General features: G+C 40.3%; 1 protein-coding gene across 1 annotated transcript in view; it reads right to left on the reverse strand.

The window, feature by feature from the left end:
• The window catches only part of THSD7A (thrombospondin type 1 domain containing 7A), a 209,338-nt gene that overhangs the window by 144,743 nt on the left and 46,644 nt on the right, over window positions 1-17,951 (reverse strand). The window lies entirely within an intron of this gene.

Here is a 17,951-nt window from a genome sequence, read left to right on the forward strand (position 1 = left end):
CATGCGACAACAAGTAAGGTCAGGCACACTTGCCATGACAAATTATTATTATTATTATTATTAGATTTATATCCCACCCTCCCAGCAAGCATGTCTCAAAAACTGTGTATTTTGGTAACCAGCACACATAATAACTTACAGGGCCAACTGATGTAGGTAGGAGTTGGCTCAAAAAGGTTATGCTTTCTGCAGGGGGTGCAGAGAATCCATGAGAGCATTTATGAGGAGGGAGAATCTCTTAAACTGCTCGGACTAAAAATAACTCCTTCCCACCTGAGTGACTTCACTTCACCATTCTACCACTCCTCTGAATGTGTGGAAGAATAGGTTAAATGCATGCTGCGCTTGACCACTATGCATGCGCATTAGACCCAGGTTCTTCCAAAAATCAGCAAAAAATGACATCTTCTATGGTGCCCTGCAACATACTAATGCACAACTCAAGAATCTGGTATTTTCAGTGTTGTAAAGCTGAACTTGACATCCAAGCATGCTGCCTATGTAATTGTGACAGTCCAAATCACACACTGTCTTGTTTACTTCAAAATTTGTGTTTTCTATCTTCAACCTTTATATATGTTTTGTATTCTCAAGTGGCAGAAACTAAGTTAGATTGGCATTGGCTGCAGCAGTTGGCAGCACCCTCTCTAGCACTGAATGCATTTGCAGTTTTCCTTGTAGAAAACATTTATTCTTTTAAATTTCATTAATATTCCAAATAGCACAATTTTATATGCTGATTAAGTTCCAAGTGACACATGTGAGGTGGTAAATCAAATAAGTTGATATTTCAGTTTCCCCCAATTTTTTATAACCTGCAAGTGTCTTAACAGTCTAAAATCCAAAAGGGGAGAAGTTTTTTGCTTCCTACAGAGATGCACCAAATGATAGTAGCCTCCATGCCCTATACTTTCAGTTCCATCTGTGCTAGATGATATGGAGTATCCCTGGACCAATAAAATAAAATTACTATTGTCAATATTATTACTGTTACAGATGGAGCAAACATATTAAGTGATTATGTAGTCCATTCATTGGCTTATGGCTTACTGTGTTTTATCATCTTAAGTACATGAACACCATCCTTGAGTTCATTTGGCATCTGAAGCTTTCTGTTTTAAATGCAAAACTTTACATCACCAGAAAAGTCCCTATTGGTTACATATGGAAAGATACAGGGACATAATGCTTTCCTGAAATATCACTACTCTGTAGTTGCCTTAGGAAGTAACACTGCATTTCAGCTACTACTAAACACAAGCATGAAAATATGTAGATAATAATATAAGGCCCTTTAATGAGAATATCACAGATTCATGTTGCAGTGTGTCGCTATTAGTAGTGGGCTCATAAATAACAATCTGACCTCCCAACAGGGGAAAAGGTTTAGAAATACTTGCTAAATATACAGTGGCAACCATTTCATCCAAATGTTTTATTCACTGTAATGTAATAGCTTGGTGAGGGACCATAAAATTGACCATCCAGTCAAACTGCAATCTGAAACAATCACAGATGTTTATTTTTAACACCAGATGTCAAATGTTTGGAATTTTTTCTTCTTTTGCATTTGTGGGCATCAAAATCAACCCATCTTATTTCTAGAGGTGCCCAATCCTGCTTTTTGGTTCATGTTTCAAGATCTTTAGACAAGCCAGGCCTCAGATTCAGCAGGAGTTCACAGGAGCACAGCTCCTGAACTTTTCTGATGGTTCCCCCTCTTTCTCCCCACCTACCTTGCCCATTAAATAGTAGGTGCAGCTGCGTAACAATCCCTGGATTAAGAGAGCGGACAGCCAGCCAGCCACCAGGGGTTTTGCCATGCCCCCAGCAGCTCTCATTAACCACTGGAGAAGCCAGTGTCACCCTTTCTCCACTTCTCATGTGATTTGGGGCAGAGGGTGGCTTGCTGGCCTTTTGACTGGGGGGCGAGGGGCAAGAAGAGTAAGGTCTGCTTGGGCTGGATGGATCTCTATCCAGTCCAAACAAGCCTTGCTCGCCCAGGGCTCTCCTTTCTTGCATTGAGTTGCTTTTGGCTGGTGGGGGGGGGGGGAGGAGTGGCATATGCTAATAAGTTATGCTAATGAACTCCACCACCTATTTTTTACAAAACAACCCCTGAGATCAACCCATTATATGCAAATATTTCCTTGTTGAATTTTGTGTTAGAAACTGACCCACAAATGCATTTTACATGCAGTGCTGAACCAGAGAAAACAAAGAACTCACACATATGTGAAGCATACATCAAGCTTTAATCAAATCCATCAGATCTTTTTTTTCAAAAGTGCCTAAATATGACTCACACAGTTGACTCATGTCAAAATCTGGAAAGATCATGTGTGATAAAGTAGTCATTCAACAAGCTGCTTCTCCTCTAATGTACAGATTTTGATATTATTTCCAATACTCTGGCCATTTTTAAATGAGTATTTCAAAGGTACAGGTTATTACATACTAATAAAGACACATAAAAGTTTACCATGAAGTCAATAATAAAAAAGAGTGTGTGTAGCCTATTTAAAAGTACTGACTTCACAGATTTATCTGTACCACTAAAGAAACCCCCTACATTTATTTCTTGAAATGTTGACTGAGTCAAGCCACCATGTCAAAACATCCTAGGGGGATAATTATGATTTTGCTGACAGTAGCAGAACAAATCAGCACTCTAAATGTCTTCTTCCTCCTTTAAATAAAATCTGGTAGAAATCTGTTTTGAATTAAGATTTTAAAAATAGAATTCCAGCAAATTTTCAAAGGAACTGCAAAACAAAATCTTCCTCATTCTTTTCAACAGAGGTACACAATTTATATACACACACCCCTTTGCTTGTGGGAATGAGATGCAAAAGATCCATATGCAGGTATGACTTGCATGTGGAACTCCAAACAAGAATGACAGGCTGAATGTGTCATTCAATTTTATGTTAGCACTTAAAGTAGTTAGTATTTAAAGACATATTCATCCTACTTGTTCTACGCATGTTTTATGCACACAGATCTAATATGGAGAGGAAAGAGTACTGGTTCTCTGCAATACTTCCCTTTCTAAAAGGTTTCTTTAAAGGAACAGAAGGATGAAACCCAAGGGGGTAAGTTTCAGTTTCCTCCTCCAGGCCATTTGACATATTGTTAGGGAAAACTGAAACAGACCTCCCAAATGAAATGCAGCCCATGGGAATGGACCTGCACGGGAGCAATCACACTCGATAATTGCACGTATTGTTCTCCTGTGATTGAAAAGCCTGAAAGGAAAAGTTGCTGGTTCTTTTTTGCACCCTAGAAGGGAGGGAAAATACCCTCTTTTGGCAACTCTATGTAACTGTCACTTGTTAATATAGCAGAATTGGAATTCTGCCCGTAGTTAACAGCAAAACATTTTAGTGCTCATTTTAATGTGGGCAGAACAGAAGTTGAATACGTTTGTAAAAACAAAACAAAAAAGAAAGCCCTTTAAAAACAGAATTCCAAAATATGCATGAAGATGACACACTCAACCTCTATTATATAACTGGATCAGGTTATTTTATATTTGACGTAAGTATGGAAGTTAGAAGGCTCTGTCTTTCAAAACAATGACAGCCTACATAACCTTAAAAAATGGAGAGACTATGGTGGTGCCATTCAAATGTCAACATACCAGTCTTATAAGAGACTAATTTAAAAAAAGATTAAGGCTATGTAACACGGTTAAGACTTTTGCAGCACCTTTGAAGAGTGGTTCAGTGCATCTCACACATATATTGGTGGTCCTCTTGGTGATCACAGAGTTATTATGTGAACAGAAGATTCCTCCCATGAGCAGACAGGCACCTTTGGATCCAATCTTACATCCTGTTGTAAATCTTTACCACAGCACCATATAGTAGATGGACAACATTGCTGTGCCCATAAGGACAACTTAAATATCTAAGGATAACTAGTGAGCGCATGTCAGAAGTGAGATTCAGACTAAGGGTTTACTGGTTTATAGCTCATTCTCCTAGCAAGTCTCCAGATTAGTACTCAGTCTCTGCTCTTCAAAGACACCTCTCCCCACTATGCCCAGATTGTAGGAGAGCAAGGGAACAATTTGTCAACATTTCTTCAACAAAATGCAAGGTGAGTTTTTAATTCAGTTTATAGTCTTCTCCACTTATCACCAAAGGATGTAAAGAGAACTGAAAATATAGAAAAGAAAATACAGAAAAGGAAGAGGTACTATTAAAAGTTTCTGCCAAGACTGGGGGGGAGGGACAACACAAAACCATAGGCAATCCGTTAGCCACAGTTTCTACCTAGGTTATGAAATACCAGGCCTAATTCCACTACTGATCATGGAAATGTTATTTACATGGATTATCAAAACAGTAAGACCTATACAACTACCATTTTTGTAACATAAAAACTGGTCTAAACTCTTTGTTGCTCTTTTGAAAGGGGGAAAAAAAAGCCTTCCTGCTTAGAGTAAAAGTCCGGCCATGTGTGATTTACAGAAAAGGAAATCTTATTCTTTCCTAGAGTGGGAGTGAAAGGAAAACATGGATCTTTGCCAACTGACTTTTCCTCAAAGCTTTTAGGTTCCAATAACAAATGGGGAAGAAGCAGTAACCATGAAAGAATAACATAATGTACAGAGTAAAATTTGACAAGTAAAATATCCAAGACTGTAGCTAGTCTTACCTTCTATGTGAATTGCCACATTTCTTTGAGGCGTTTCAAAGAAATGAATGGATAATCAGTACTATCTTCAACAACAGAACCTTCTAGAATCCTCTCACCAAACCTGTTTTTATGTATTTTAGTGTTTATGATTGGATTATGTCAGAAATTTTTAAGAATAATAAACTCGAATCTTTTTAAAAAAAATTCATATGTTTTTGTTTGTTTCTAAGAAACATTTTCTTTAAATCAGTAATGATAATCTTAAATTATAGAGTCATAGAGTTCGAAGGGGCCATAAAGGCCATCTAGCTCTTGCTCAATGCAGAATCAGCCTAGAGCAGGGGTGGCCAACGGTAGCACTCCAGATGTTTTTTGCCTACAACTCCCATCAGCCCCAGCCATTGGCCATGCTGGCTGGGGCTGATGGGAGTTGTAGGCAAAAAACATCTGGAGAGCTACTGTTGGCCAACCCTGGCCTAAAGCATCCTCAACAAGTATTTGTCCAGCCGTTGCTTAAAGACTGCCAGTGAGGGGGAGCTCACCACCTCCCCCAGCAAGCTGATTCCACTGTTGAACAACTCATACTGTAGAAAAACTTTTCCTAATATCCAGCCAGTACTTTCCCATGCTTAATTTAAATCCATTACTGTCAGTCCTATCTTCTGCTGCCAACAGGAACAGCTCCCTGCCCTCCTCTATGTGACAACCCTTCAAATATTTATAGAGAGTAATCATGTCTCCCTCAACCTCCTCTTCTCCAGACTGACCATTCCCAAGTCCTTCAGCCTTTCCTCACAGGGCTTTGTTTCCAGGCCTCTGATTATCTTTGTCGCTCTCCTCTGCACCCACTCCATTCTGTCCACATCCTTCTTGAAGTGAGGCCTACAGACTCACATCCAGAGTAGCTGAAGAGAGATTTCAGGATCACTTGAAATATTTAAGTGTAACAGTACTATTAGTTAGTTAAGGACATCTTGGGTGGAAAGAGCTGGTGGGATTGGATGAGAGGAATTTGGAGGACATTCACTTTGTGGGGGCACCAGATATTCCTCAGTGGTTTGGGGGTTTTTTAGCAGTCAAAGGGGGTTGTTAGAGGAGACAGGAAAAGGAAGCAGCAAAAATCAGTGCTCTTGGTTTATAAGATCCAGCAACCTGTGCTGTGCTAAGAGCTCCCTGTCAACAATATGAAAACTTCAATGTAGAAGTATACTAGTGAAATAAATCTGAACTATAACAGACTTATAGTCTCTTTAAAGCCTTACTTCCATTGGCAAGGACACTAAAGATTTTAAAAGATATGAGAAAAATAGGACTGTTCATCTGTTGCAGAAATTTCAAGACAGAACTAAGATACAATGTTTAAATTGCACAAAAAACAAATACTCCAGTTTGACAGCCAAGAGTTAGGGGGAAAGATCCTGTAGAAAACTAACAATAATTTGTGAACCAAGGAAACTTTCTGTTTACTAAAAGACTGCCACATAATATTTATTTATTTCTTTTATTCGGCTTTTAGCCTGCCCTTCCTGCAGAACAGGCTCAGGGCAGGTTACATCATAAAAACAATCAACAACAAAAAAATAAAAGACCAATTTAAAATATATAAAATCTAAAACTACAGAGTGACAATAGAGACTAAAATGGCAGGTTCAGCCTCACAGACATGGCCTATTGTCCGGGTCCAGCAGATCTTATAACACTGGGATGGAATGATGGGGGGAGGCCGGTAATAAGTGATATCCACTGCCTCAGCTGAAAGCCTGGTGAAAGAACTCTGTTTTACAGGCCCTGTGGAATTAGAGCAGATCCCGCAGGGCCCAGATCTCCAGGGGGAGCTCATTCCACCAGGCAGGGGCCAGGGCTGAAAAGGCCCTGGCCCTCATTAAGGCCAGATGGACATCTCTGGGGCCGGGTATTACCAAAAGTTATTGGGTCGCTGAACGTAAAGACCTACAGGGCTCGTACAGGGAGAGACTCAATCTCACCTCTGGACAGTGTAGTGACAAGACTATATCTTTAATAAAGACAACTAGTTGCTGAAGAAAGTCTTTCCAGATTTCTACTATCAAAATATGCAAGGAAAATACTCTGCATAGTTTGGTTGGCACCCCTACCAACAAAAAAGGCATTAGCTATGATGTCCTTTCACTGATCTTTCCCTTTCATGATGACTCTCTTCTGCTAAGTCTTCCTTCAACAGAAAAGACCTCTTCAATGCAGAAAGACTTATTCTGATGCGGAGAGGTTTCCTCTGATAGAGAATAGTCTTTCATTCAGTCATGAAGTCTCTCTCTCACTGAGAAAACCATGGCAAAAGAGAGTCATATGATTCAGCTAAGTGAACAGTTGTTACAGGATGCATCCCATCAACTCCACTGTACAATTTTATAAGCCCAAACCAACATATTTGTATTCATGCCCTCTGTCCCATGAAGGTAAGGGGAAAATGTGCATTCCTTAATTTGTGGAAGGTTTTTTGTAGCTACAAAACTTGTACTTTAATGGGAAACCACCAAAGAAGTCTTTGCAGAGGAAAGCAATGGCAAACCACCCCTGCTTAATCATTTGGCACAAGTTATTTACAATCTGACAGCACTTTACACATGCACTCAAACCTGACTACTGCTAGAGGTCCAGCAGTACAAGAAGTTCAGTATACACAATTTTTTTTCTCAGTCCTCCCCTTCATTATTATTCCTCTTAAGGCCTGATTTCCACACACACCAGATGAGGAAGTAATGAGGTGGCAGAGAGGTAATAAAATGGGTTAAACCAATTTAGACTTCTAGTACATGATCATAGTTTGGAGAGTACCCCTCTGATAAAAAAAAAAATCTTCACAAACAGAAAGCCATCAAATCAAATAAAGAGAAGTGTGGTGCCAAACTAAGGCACCCCTCTTTAAAGCCTTAAAACAGTCTGTAATTGGAAGGGGGATATAAAATCTTGATTAAACTGAAGTCTGACAACATGTTGACCAGACAATTTAATGAACAAATCAGGAGTCAAGTTGCACCTTTAAGACCAACAAAGTTTTATTCAGAACATAAGCTTTTGTGTGCTAAAAGCACACTTCTTCAGACAAGGGGATCAGGTACATTCTTCCTCATCTGAAGAAGTGTGCTTTTAGCACACAAAAGCTTACGTTCTGAATAAAATGTTGGTCTTAAAGGTGCAACTTGACTCCTGCTTTGTTCAGCTGCTTCAGACCAACACGGCTGCCCACTTGGATCTATCAGACAATTTAATGGCATAATCTGTTAACAGGTGTCTCCGTGCCTTTTCACTGGATGAAGCACCCATACATGCCTAAGGAAAATGTCATCCAGCTGAAAAATTAAGCGAACAGGGAAATACAGTTTCAATTTTCTATAAAGTGCCCCCAAAATTGTTTACACTTTATTCTGCTACTGACAACCTTCAGCTGAGCAGAGAAATGTGGCCATTTGCCCCCAAGTCGGAATGAAGAGTCAGACACAAGTTATTGGTATAACTTAGGGGCACTTTATTAAGTATAACAATAAACAGCAAGGGCAACCAGAACTGTGGCCTGCTCAGGGCCAGGGGTCTCAACAGACTGCTCCCCTGCCATTAGCAGGCGAAAGACCCAGCCCCCAGCCAGAGCTGTATGTCACAGCTCCCGCCAGGCCGGCCCAGCAAGGCAGCAAGCCCCAGAGCGCCCAACCACCAGATGCACATCTCAATGGAAGGCACCCTCTAGTCAAGCTTCTAGGAAAGTCTGCATTCTCCCACCCAGGGTCATCAAACCCAAGGGCTGATCCTGCCAGACCCCTAAATCCCCAAAAGGGGTATGCTTTCTGGTCCTCCCCTAGCCACATAGTACCATAAACCCAGTAAAACCTACAAATTAAAGTGACCAACCTATTTAGCAGCACCTCCCGATTGCCAAATTCACAATCCACTGACCTGCTATGTAGGGTAGGCGAAAAAACACCCCAGCAACAGCCAATCAGCTGGAGAGCAAAAAATTCCTACTTGGTCCCCCAAACCATGAGGCGACCAGCACTTGCCTACATAAAAAACAGGGCGAGCGGGAGGGCCGAGCTTCTGCCATGGACTGAGATAGAGGGCGGATGGTCCTGCTGTTAGTAAGGCAAAGCCCTGCCCGCTCCAGAGTGCGGCCAAATGGGCCGTAAAAGTCCTCCCTTCCCTTTCAGGGAGGCAAATACGTTCCCACAGCCTAGCAGCGTTGCTGCTGGCTGCTAGAAATGGCTTCTCCAGAAATAGGTATCTTAGGCATATAGAGTTAGCTGGTGGTTACAAATGATGTTTTATTTTGACTGTGGAGATTAGCCTTGAGATGGATGATTCTCATAATTAGATAATTAGATCTGTACTTGTTCCAAACCTCCATCCCTTTTATCCTGCCTCTTTTGCCTGGCATCTAATTAAACTTCTTACTTTGAATAGCCTTGCTATATTTTCCTTTTGTTAGAGCTTAGACACATGTCCTGGAAGCCTCTTGAACCAGGGTATCAAAACATACAATTTTAGCACTTACCATCTTCCCACCAGTGAAGGCTGTTTTTCTGGAAAGGCTCAGTGGTATGTACTTTGTACAATTCTGGTCCCCTTCTTCTTTTGCCTTCTGTCTTTCCCAGCATCAAGATCTTCTCCAGTGAGTGCTCCCTTCCCATTTGGTGGCCAAAGTATTTGAGCTTCAGCTTCAGCATCTGACCTTCCAGGGAACAGTCTGGATTGATTTCCCTTAGGACTGACTGATTTGATCTTCTTGCAGTCCAAGGGACTCTCAAGATTCTTCTCCAGCACCACATCTCAAAAGCATCTATTCTTCTGCACTCAGTCTTCCTTATGGTCCAGGTCTCATAGCCATAGATTACTACTGGGAACACCATCGCTTTGACTATACAGACTTTTGTTGGCAGGATGATGGCTCTACTTTTTATTATACTGCCCCGGTTCGCCATAGCTGCCCTCCCAAGAAGCAAACGTCTTTTAATTTTATGGCTACAGTTACCATCTGCAGTGATCTTGGATCCCAGAAATGTGAAGTCTGTCACTACTTCCATGTTTTCCCCTTCTAAAGAGCAGAAAAGAGCAACTAGAATGATCAAAGGGTTGGCACACTTTCCCTGTGAAGAAAGGTTAAAGCACTAGGGGCTCTTTAGCTTGGAAAAACAATGACTGAGGGGTGACAAGATAGAGGTTTACAAGTTTATGAATGCGATAGAGAAGGTAGATAAAGAAGTACTTTTCTCCCTTTCTCACAATACAAGAACTCATGGCCACTCAATGAAATTGTTGAGCAGCCGGGTTAGAATGGATAAAATAAAGTACTTCTTCACCCAAAGAGTGATTAACAACACATGGAATTCACTGCCACAGGAAGTGGTGGTAGCTACAAGCATAAACGGCTTCAAGAGGAGATTGAATAAACAGATGGAGCAGGGGTCCATCAGTGGCTATTAGCCACAAGGTAAAGATGAAACTCTCTGCTGCAGGCAAGTGATGCTCTGTATTCTTGGTGCTGGGGGGAGGCAACAGCAGGAGGGCTTCAGTGCCCTGGCCCCACTGGTGGACCTTTTGATGGCACCTGGTTTTTTTGCCAATCTGTTGGACTGGATGGGCCATTAGCCTGATCCAACATGGCTTCTCTTATGTTTTTATGTGGTTTCACAGACACTAGTTAAATTAGCTCTTTCTATATCTGGTGGCAGTCACCCATGCCACCTCTGTCAGTTCCTTTCACCCTTCACCCTAACCTGAGGGAAGAACTACTTCCCCTGGTCATCCTAAGAGGGTTGTGCTTGTCTCCCAGTTGTGCTTGCTTTATGTTTTCATTTTTTTAAATGCAAAAGTACATTTAAAGCTGGTATCTATTACCTGCAGCCTAACATGGTGCAGTGCATTTCTATCACCCCAGAACTTTGCCACCTCATTCTCCTACAAGGACAAATCAGGCCTTACTGCTGTACAACTTACATAAGATTGCTTTCTATTATCTGTGTGTACAATAGCTTTTCTGGGCCTATTAAAAAAAAAAGGATGGAATAATTATGGCCATTTTGTCAGTAGGAGTGAATCCATCTGTCTACTGCATTACATTATTTAACAACAAAAGCAACCAAAACCATACCCAAAAAAACAAAACAAAATAAAACCCTAGAACACTTGATTACCAACAGTCTAAGTCCACCTGCTAAGTTGTGAAAATCTGTCAAGTTGCCACATGTAATTAGCATGATGGTGAGAGAAACGGACGGCAGAGATCTTTTGTTAAGCCTGTATAATATAGTGCTTTCTGGTTATTATAATTGAATTTGTTACATCCAAGAGACTAACTATATCACAATACTGAAATACCACAGAATAAATCATCATTAATTTGACCTGTGAAATATATGGTTCCATTACACTGTGAAAGAAATGGCCACAAGATTAAACACAACAGCACATGGTTTCCCATTCAGTCAACTGGCAACCTACACATAATTAAAATACTGTGCATATATTGGCTTTCCTTTGCCTCATTTGTCAGTAAGCGAATTTCTAAGCAATTAACAAAGAGGTATTAGCTATTCTGTGCAGCATCCCAGGTTTCTAAATGCAAGCAGTATACAATACTGAATGATCAGGTATTTGTTTGCATCTTAGTATGCCCTTCCATTCTAATAGCCATTCAAAATAGACGATTGATTCCTTATGCACAAACACAATGCTAAATGGAAATAACAAACCTGATATTTCTGTATAATCCACTAAGAGCTGACAATAAACAGAAGAGAAGCATAACTACAATTGCTAGAAATTAATCATATCCCTAACCTTTTAAATTAAAATGAGTAGTGCTTTTATGCTACTGAGAGGAATAATTTTGATTAGAACCCAACACTGCAGTGTTTAAAACCACTATGCCATTGCATTGTATACAATATTTCAATTTTTTCTAAAATAAATGTAAGTATGCACTTCAGTGTGTGAATTTAGTACATTTAGAAAAGTGTATTCAGCAATTCAACATGTTTGTCATCTATTCTAACATTTTTCCTGTGCAGAAGAGCCAAGGGTTTTTATTGCTATAAGAAAATAAGATATTTGTGAATCTAATAATGAAGAAAATACATCTGAATTTTTTCAGGGAATTAATGACTATTTTTTCCTTAGAAATTTATCTAGATCTGCTAGAAAAAAAAAAGGGGGGGGGGGAGAGTCTTCACTGTCAATCCGATTTTACATTACCCACTTGTGTGGTATTCCCAGCTGGATGGGAAACTGCATGTGCTAGCAGGAGGTGCACAAACGGTAGCCCTCTCCAACTCCATAATTAGAACTGAGCATACACAAACTTTTCAATAAATTCTATTGTTTTGCTATCTGGGTGGGGAACTAGGTTTCAGTCTCCCTTCCACTCTCCCATCTCTATCAAACAGCTAAGTTAATCAATGGAATTTTAATCTTTTTTAAAAGTTGCAGTTTCAGTTAGGATGACCGACGACAAATCCTACAACAGATAAATATAACTTGAGATGATTAAGCAGAACCACGTTCAAAAATAGTTTGTTTTTATTAAAATAGCTTGCAGGGTTTTGTTTGTAGAAAAAGCCCAGCAGGAATTTATATGCATATTAGGCCACACCCCTGACATTACCATGGTTTTGCATAGGGCCTTTTTGTAGGAAAAAACCAGCAGGAACATATTTTCCTATTAGGCCACACCCCCTGACACCAAACCAGCCAGAACTGCATTCCTGTGCGTTCCTGCTAAAAAAAAAAAAGCCCTGATAGCTCGTATGTTATTATTGTATTAAAGTGAATTTGAAGTAACAGGCTGGCTCCAAAGTAGTGCAGGTAGAGTTCAGTGAGAATAGAATTTCCCCCTCCTCCCACAGCACCTCTCCACCCCAAACACTACCTACCAGGAGTCAGAGGACTCCAAGAAGAAGCATTTATTATGATGTGGGAGTCAGCAACACAAGAAGGCATTTGATAAAAGTCAAGTACCACTCTCCTATCACTGGAACTACTATCAGGAGAAAGTCAAGTATGAATCCAAGTCACTGTGGTTTTTAAACTGTGGGTCATGGTCTACCACATGATTGCTCTTATACATTCAGGTTTTCTCTTAGCAGAGTGAAAATAATAACAGATAATGCAGAATACACAGAGGTTTAATATTATAGTACAAAAAGTTCATGGCATTTGTACATTAAGTTTTATATTGGCAAACTGGTATTTAAGGTAGCCTGTGAAAGACCTTGGTTGAAATTAAGGGATTGGAATTTTGAAATCTTTCCTCTACTCTCTAGTGATGTGTTCAACAAACAGATCTATGTAAATATAACCTGAATATGTTCTTCTAGAGGACTGTATTCCAAGTGAAATTAAAAAAAAATAGAGAAGCCTATGAAAAACAGGGATGCTCAACCACCTGCAAGTCACAAATAGGGATCTGGTTTTTCCTTGAAGAGTCTGGCTGCTCATGAACATTTCAGACTTGTTTGATGGGTTATTTTTCACATATTCAAATAGTACAATATGAAACCATCAGCAGTGTTTCACACATGCACACTCCCAGTCCAGTGGGAGTGCTGCTTTCCTCCTTCCCCCACAGATTCTGGCAGCCAATTTTTAAAATAAACACTGATTGAGTGTGCCAGTGGTTATAAACACTGTATTTTACAAGCTCTGATTCATGTTCATTTCAGTCCATGTTATTGATGCTATTTCACACGTGGTCTTTTGCACAACTTAGAGGAGATATAGTTTCCTCCTAACATCATTTAATTATCTGTCTCTTAGAATCATCTTGCCTTCAGAGCAGATGCGGAAGTCCCCATAAGGCAAGAAAACAAAACTCTTATCAGCACAACTACTGCACAGCTACAAAGCTGTTCAACTGCTGTTCAACCATGCTCACTGGTGATTGTGGCAGCTGAACATGCTATCAAACATGTTTTCCAAAAAGTTCATGGAATCCATAATGAAAAATGTTGAGAAATGTTCTATATGTAGGTTTCAGCTATAATTGTAAACATATTATGCTGCTAGGATTTCCTGTCTTCCTTTCTTTTTGGTCATATAAACTTTAGTAGACAGAGTTTGAATCAAATAATTTGAGTTTGAATATAATAATTATATTAATATCTTCAGCTTCAGGAGAAAGATGAGGTATAGTGATTCATAAAATATAAATAAGGCCTCTCACGCATTTAATGAGCATGTGATCCACTTGCATGGTGGGGGAGCAGAATCATAGCAGCAAAATCTGCTCCTTACCTATACGTGTTCACTGCAAGGTCTGTATGGACTCTTCATAGTACAAATATATACACATATGGTTCTCTCCCTGCAAGTGGAGATCCTGCTTTTTCTGAGATATACATGGTTTACAGAAGGGGTCCCCAAACCCTGGGCCACGGACAGGTACCAGTTTGTGGCCTGGTAGCAGCCAGTCTGCAAGGCAGAGGTGCCACACCACGCCTTTCACCTGCCCAGGACCCTTGCAGAGGAGGCAGCCTCAGAGTGAGGCAGAGCAGCCCCACCCCTCTACTGATCACCAGGGGTCTTTAAATGGGAGAGGGAGGCAGATCAGCTGCTTCTGCTGCCTGGCCACCTAGCAGGGAGGCGGCAGAAGCAGTCCCAGACTTCCCCCCCATTTAAAGACCCCCATAGAGGGCAGGGAGGGGGCACAAGGGGGCAGCCTGGGGCAGCAAAACCCCCAGCGCCCACAACCACCATCATTCCGTGGAAAAATTATCTTCCACAAAACCAGTTCCTGGTGCCAAAAAGGCTGGGAGCCATTGTTTTACAGATCCCTTACAGTAGGGTTGCCTGGCCTGTGTTGGAAAATACCTAGAAACTTTGGGGGTGGATCTGGGAGAGGGTGGGTTTGGGAGGGGAGGGCCTCAACATGGTACAATGCCATAAGGTCCCCCCTTCAAAGCACCCATTTTCTTCAGAGGAGCTGATCTCTGCCAGCTGGAAATCAGTTGTAACAGGAGCTCCTCAGGCTCCACCTGGAGGCTGGCAATCCTACCCTACAGAATCGGTCAATACAGAACATCAAATTGTGATCCCACTCTCTGTGCTTTGAACATTTGTAAAAATCTCCTGTGAGTAGTGTTCCCTCTAGACTGAGTTAGCATGAGCTAGCTCACAGATTTTTAGCCTCCAGCTCACACATTTTTGTCTTAGCTCAGGAAGAATGACCCCAGAGCACACGAATTTATGCAGCAGCTCACAACTTTAATGCCAATAGCTCACAAAGTACAATTTTTGCTCACAAGACTCTGCAGCTTAGAGGGAATATTGCTTGTGAGCTGTTTTTTGTTTCTGTTTTTTGCATTCTCTTTTTTAAATTAAACTTTTAATAACAATATACAAGTGCAGTTAAATATTCACAAAATCTTAACCCTTTAAATCCCCCCTCCCCTGTGACAAAAAGCTTTAATAACACATCTATACCATTATCCTAGGATCAGATTCGGCCGGGCAAAGTTCAAGTAGATACAAGACAATATGATCAAAATAAAAAGCTTCAAAATAAACTCCCTACATAAAGAATACATACTAATGAGTTCAAAAGAGCTCAGTTTATAGACTGCATGGAATGCACAGGGTGAACTAACTTCCCAGAAAAGAATAGGGGAAAGAGGAAAAACAAACAAACAAACAAAAATATACCTTGTGAGCTATTTTAATGTCTTACTAAATGCCCATTGCTCAGACATATGCAATATTCTGTATAAAATGTGTCCACATTTCACTGGTACAGAACCACTATAAATTTGGAAGAAATCTGAAAAATCACAGCTACCTGAAGTTAACTTACACAGCTCTGAAATTCTTGCATGTTTTGAAGATCTGACAGATAACTGAGTAGATCATTTCTCAAAATGTGATTAGAATAAATAATGTATCTGAACTCTCTACAGTCCTAGAATGATACCAAGTAGGCTTCTTAAAGCATTAATCCATAGCCAATAACAGAGAATAGCACCACCTGTTTTTGTTAGTTTCACCATATTCTCAGCCTCCTTGGGTTCAAGAGATTAGAAGTAATTCTCCAATTCAGCATATTTATTAGCTAAGAAATGACAGTATCATGAGAGAGCGCATGCCAGAAAAGGGCTTGTATCCTTCTTTTAGTAGGCTTTAGTTTTGTTAAAACAATAGGCACTGTTATATATACTTGATCTGAAATGTGTATATGTAATTGTGTTCTTGCCTGGCTCATCAGAGCCTGTAGGACGGAGCTTGGAGACTCGGGAACAATGGACAGTAGGATCCAAATCCCTGCTGCCCTGATCCAATTACAGGCCCCCTGCTGGTTTGAATGGTCCAATGGCATATTAGCACAGGAACCTTGAGTGTATATAAACTGGCCCCATTGGCCCAGTCTCCAGCCTTAGAGTGCAGCCCTATACTATGCTGTATTGACTAAAAAGAGCTATGATTCCTACCACCTTGCCTCTTCATTGTATTGAATCCACTATATTATAGGCACCGAAGAAGTTCTCACTGGAGAATCCGAGAAAAAGCAAAACAATGCTACAAGTCATCATAAACAAAAAGCATTGTTATGCATTTTCCAAATCTCCATAGCAGGTTAGTAATTAATTAAGCATAGTTTCACAGAACTTTTCAGTAAGCTTATACTTCAGGAAGTCAATATTTGTATAAGAATTTGCCCCATAACAAAATATTCAGGGTGTACAAACTCTCATAAAGCTCCATATAAAACTGCTATTATAAGGACTGCCATCTTATGCTATTTCTAGGAAGTAAACTCAAAGTATTAAGTCTGTTCCAGATATTACACTCACCCTCCTCCAACCCTCCCTCCAGCCCTCTTGATTATAGGCATGAGAACCACCAGAAAATCTTCCAATGCTGTATTTTTCCATGGAAATTTTTCTGCCCAACATATGTAAATATAGTTGATCTATAGTTATCAGGGCTGTCGTGTTGCAAATCAATCATGTCAGATGAGCTAAATATGAAATATGAGGCATGGGCCAGTGCTTATGCATGATCCATGCTCATTATTTAACTAATTTATTTAATTTATTTAAATTTGAATTGGAAAATTTTCCAATTTAAATTCGACCAGAAAAGAAGTGTTACTGGAAAGGGCTGGAGCAGGGCTGTTCCCATTTTCATAGCAGGAGCTTACAAAAAGTGCATAAAGCATCTCTATCAAAGATTTACCACAACTAGGATGGGAAACATTCCTGAACATGGTCCAATAAACTTAAAGATTGCACAGCTCCTTAACACCAAAGTCTTTGGAACTGCAGAGTTTTGGAAGACTTCACAGCTCTGTCTGAGTTATCATTAGCATCCATGAGTAGGATGAATAGTAGAGAAGCACTTTTGATTTTCAGGCATTTTGTAGGCTGTCCCTCACAGAATACGGAAATGTCAACATGACAACGAAGACTCATGAAAATTCATATCAGTTCTATGTCAGTTAGCATCAGGCCTTGGATTCAGTGGGAGTTCACAGGAGCACAGCTCCTGAACCTTTCTGCGAATTCCACCTGCTCCTTCTGAGAGTTCCACCTCCTTGTCCATTGAACAGTAGGTGCAGCTGCATAATAATCCCTGGATGAGCTCCACCATCTACTTTTCTACAAAATGACCCCTGGTTAGCAGAGAGAGATTTAAAAAGTTATTTTCTGACAACTTTGCTGCAAATGCAAATATGACCATGCCAGTGTTGGACCACAATGAAATGAATTTACAGCAAATCTGAACACAACTCGATTAAATGCTTGATAGCCATTTTCAAGACTCCACCAAAAAGATGCACCCTTCAATTCAACTCTTACAAAATTCTCTGGACCCATAAAACCAGTGACTCAAGTCGAAATTCAATGGAGCATTATTGCTTTATCTGATCCCTTTAATATTCAAATTATACTAAATAAAAATATATGTCAGAACTGAACTTTGTTTTATAATAAATTAGTTAATGTTCTGCACAGACAATTCTGTTTATAGAATGTTTTTGTTGCTACTGGCAACAATTTCCCCCATTACATGGTCATAAAAAAAAAGAGCCACAAGGGGGGGGGGGGGGAGCTGTATAATCAGACAGAAAGGAAAAGGAGAAGTGTAAAGACCCAATTTCCTAACTGCAGAAGGGGTCTAGTCCACCAAACTATTGTAATTTGGTGGGCTCTTTGTACTATCGAAGCTCTGCAGCCCCAGGAGAAAACAGAAGAAAGAGAAACAGATAGAAAGAACCTCCCCAGAGAGGGGGAAGCAAAGAGATGTGCTGGCACTATTTTAAAATGAAACAAGAAGAAAGAGCAAGC

The sequence above is a fragment of the Heteronotia binoei genome, chromosome 10 (genome assembly GCF_032191835.1).
Source record: "Heteronotia binoei isolate CCM8104 ecotype False Entrance Well chromosome 10, APGP_CSIRO_Hbin_v1, whole genome shotgun sequence".
NCBI lineage: Eukaryota > Metazoa > Chordata > Lepidosauria > Squamata > Gekkonidae > Heteronotia > Heteronotia binoei.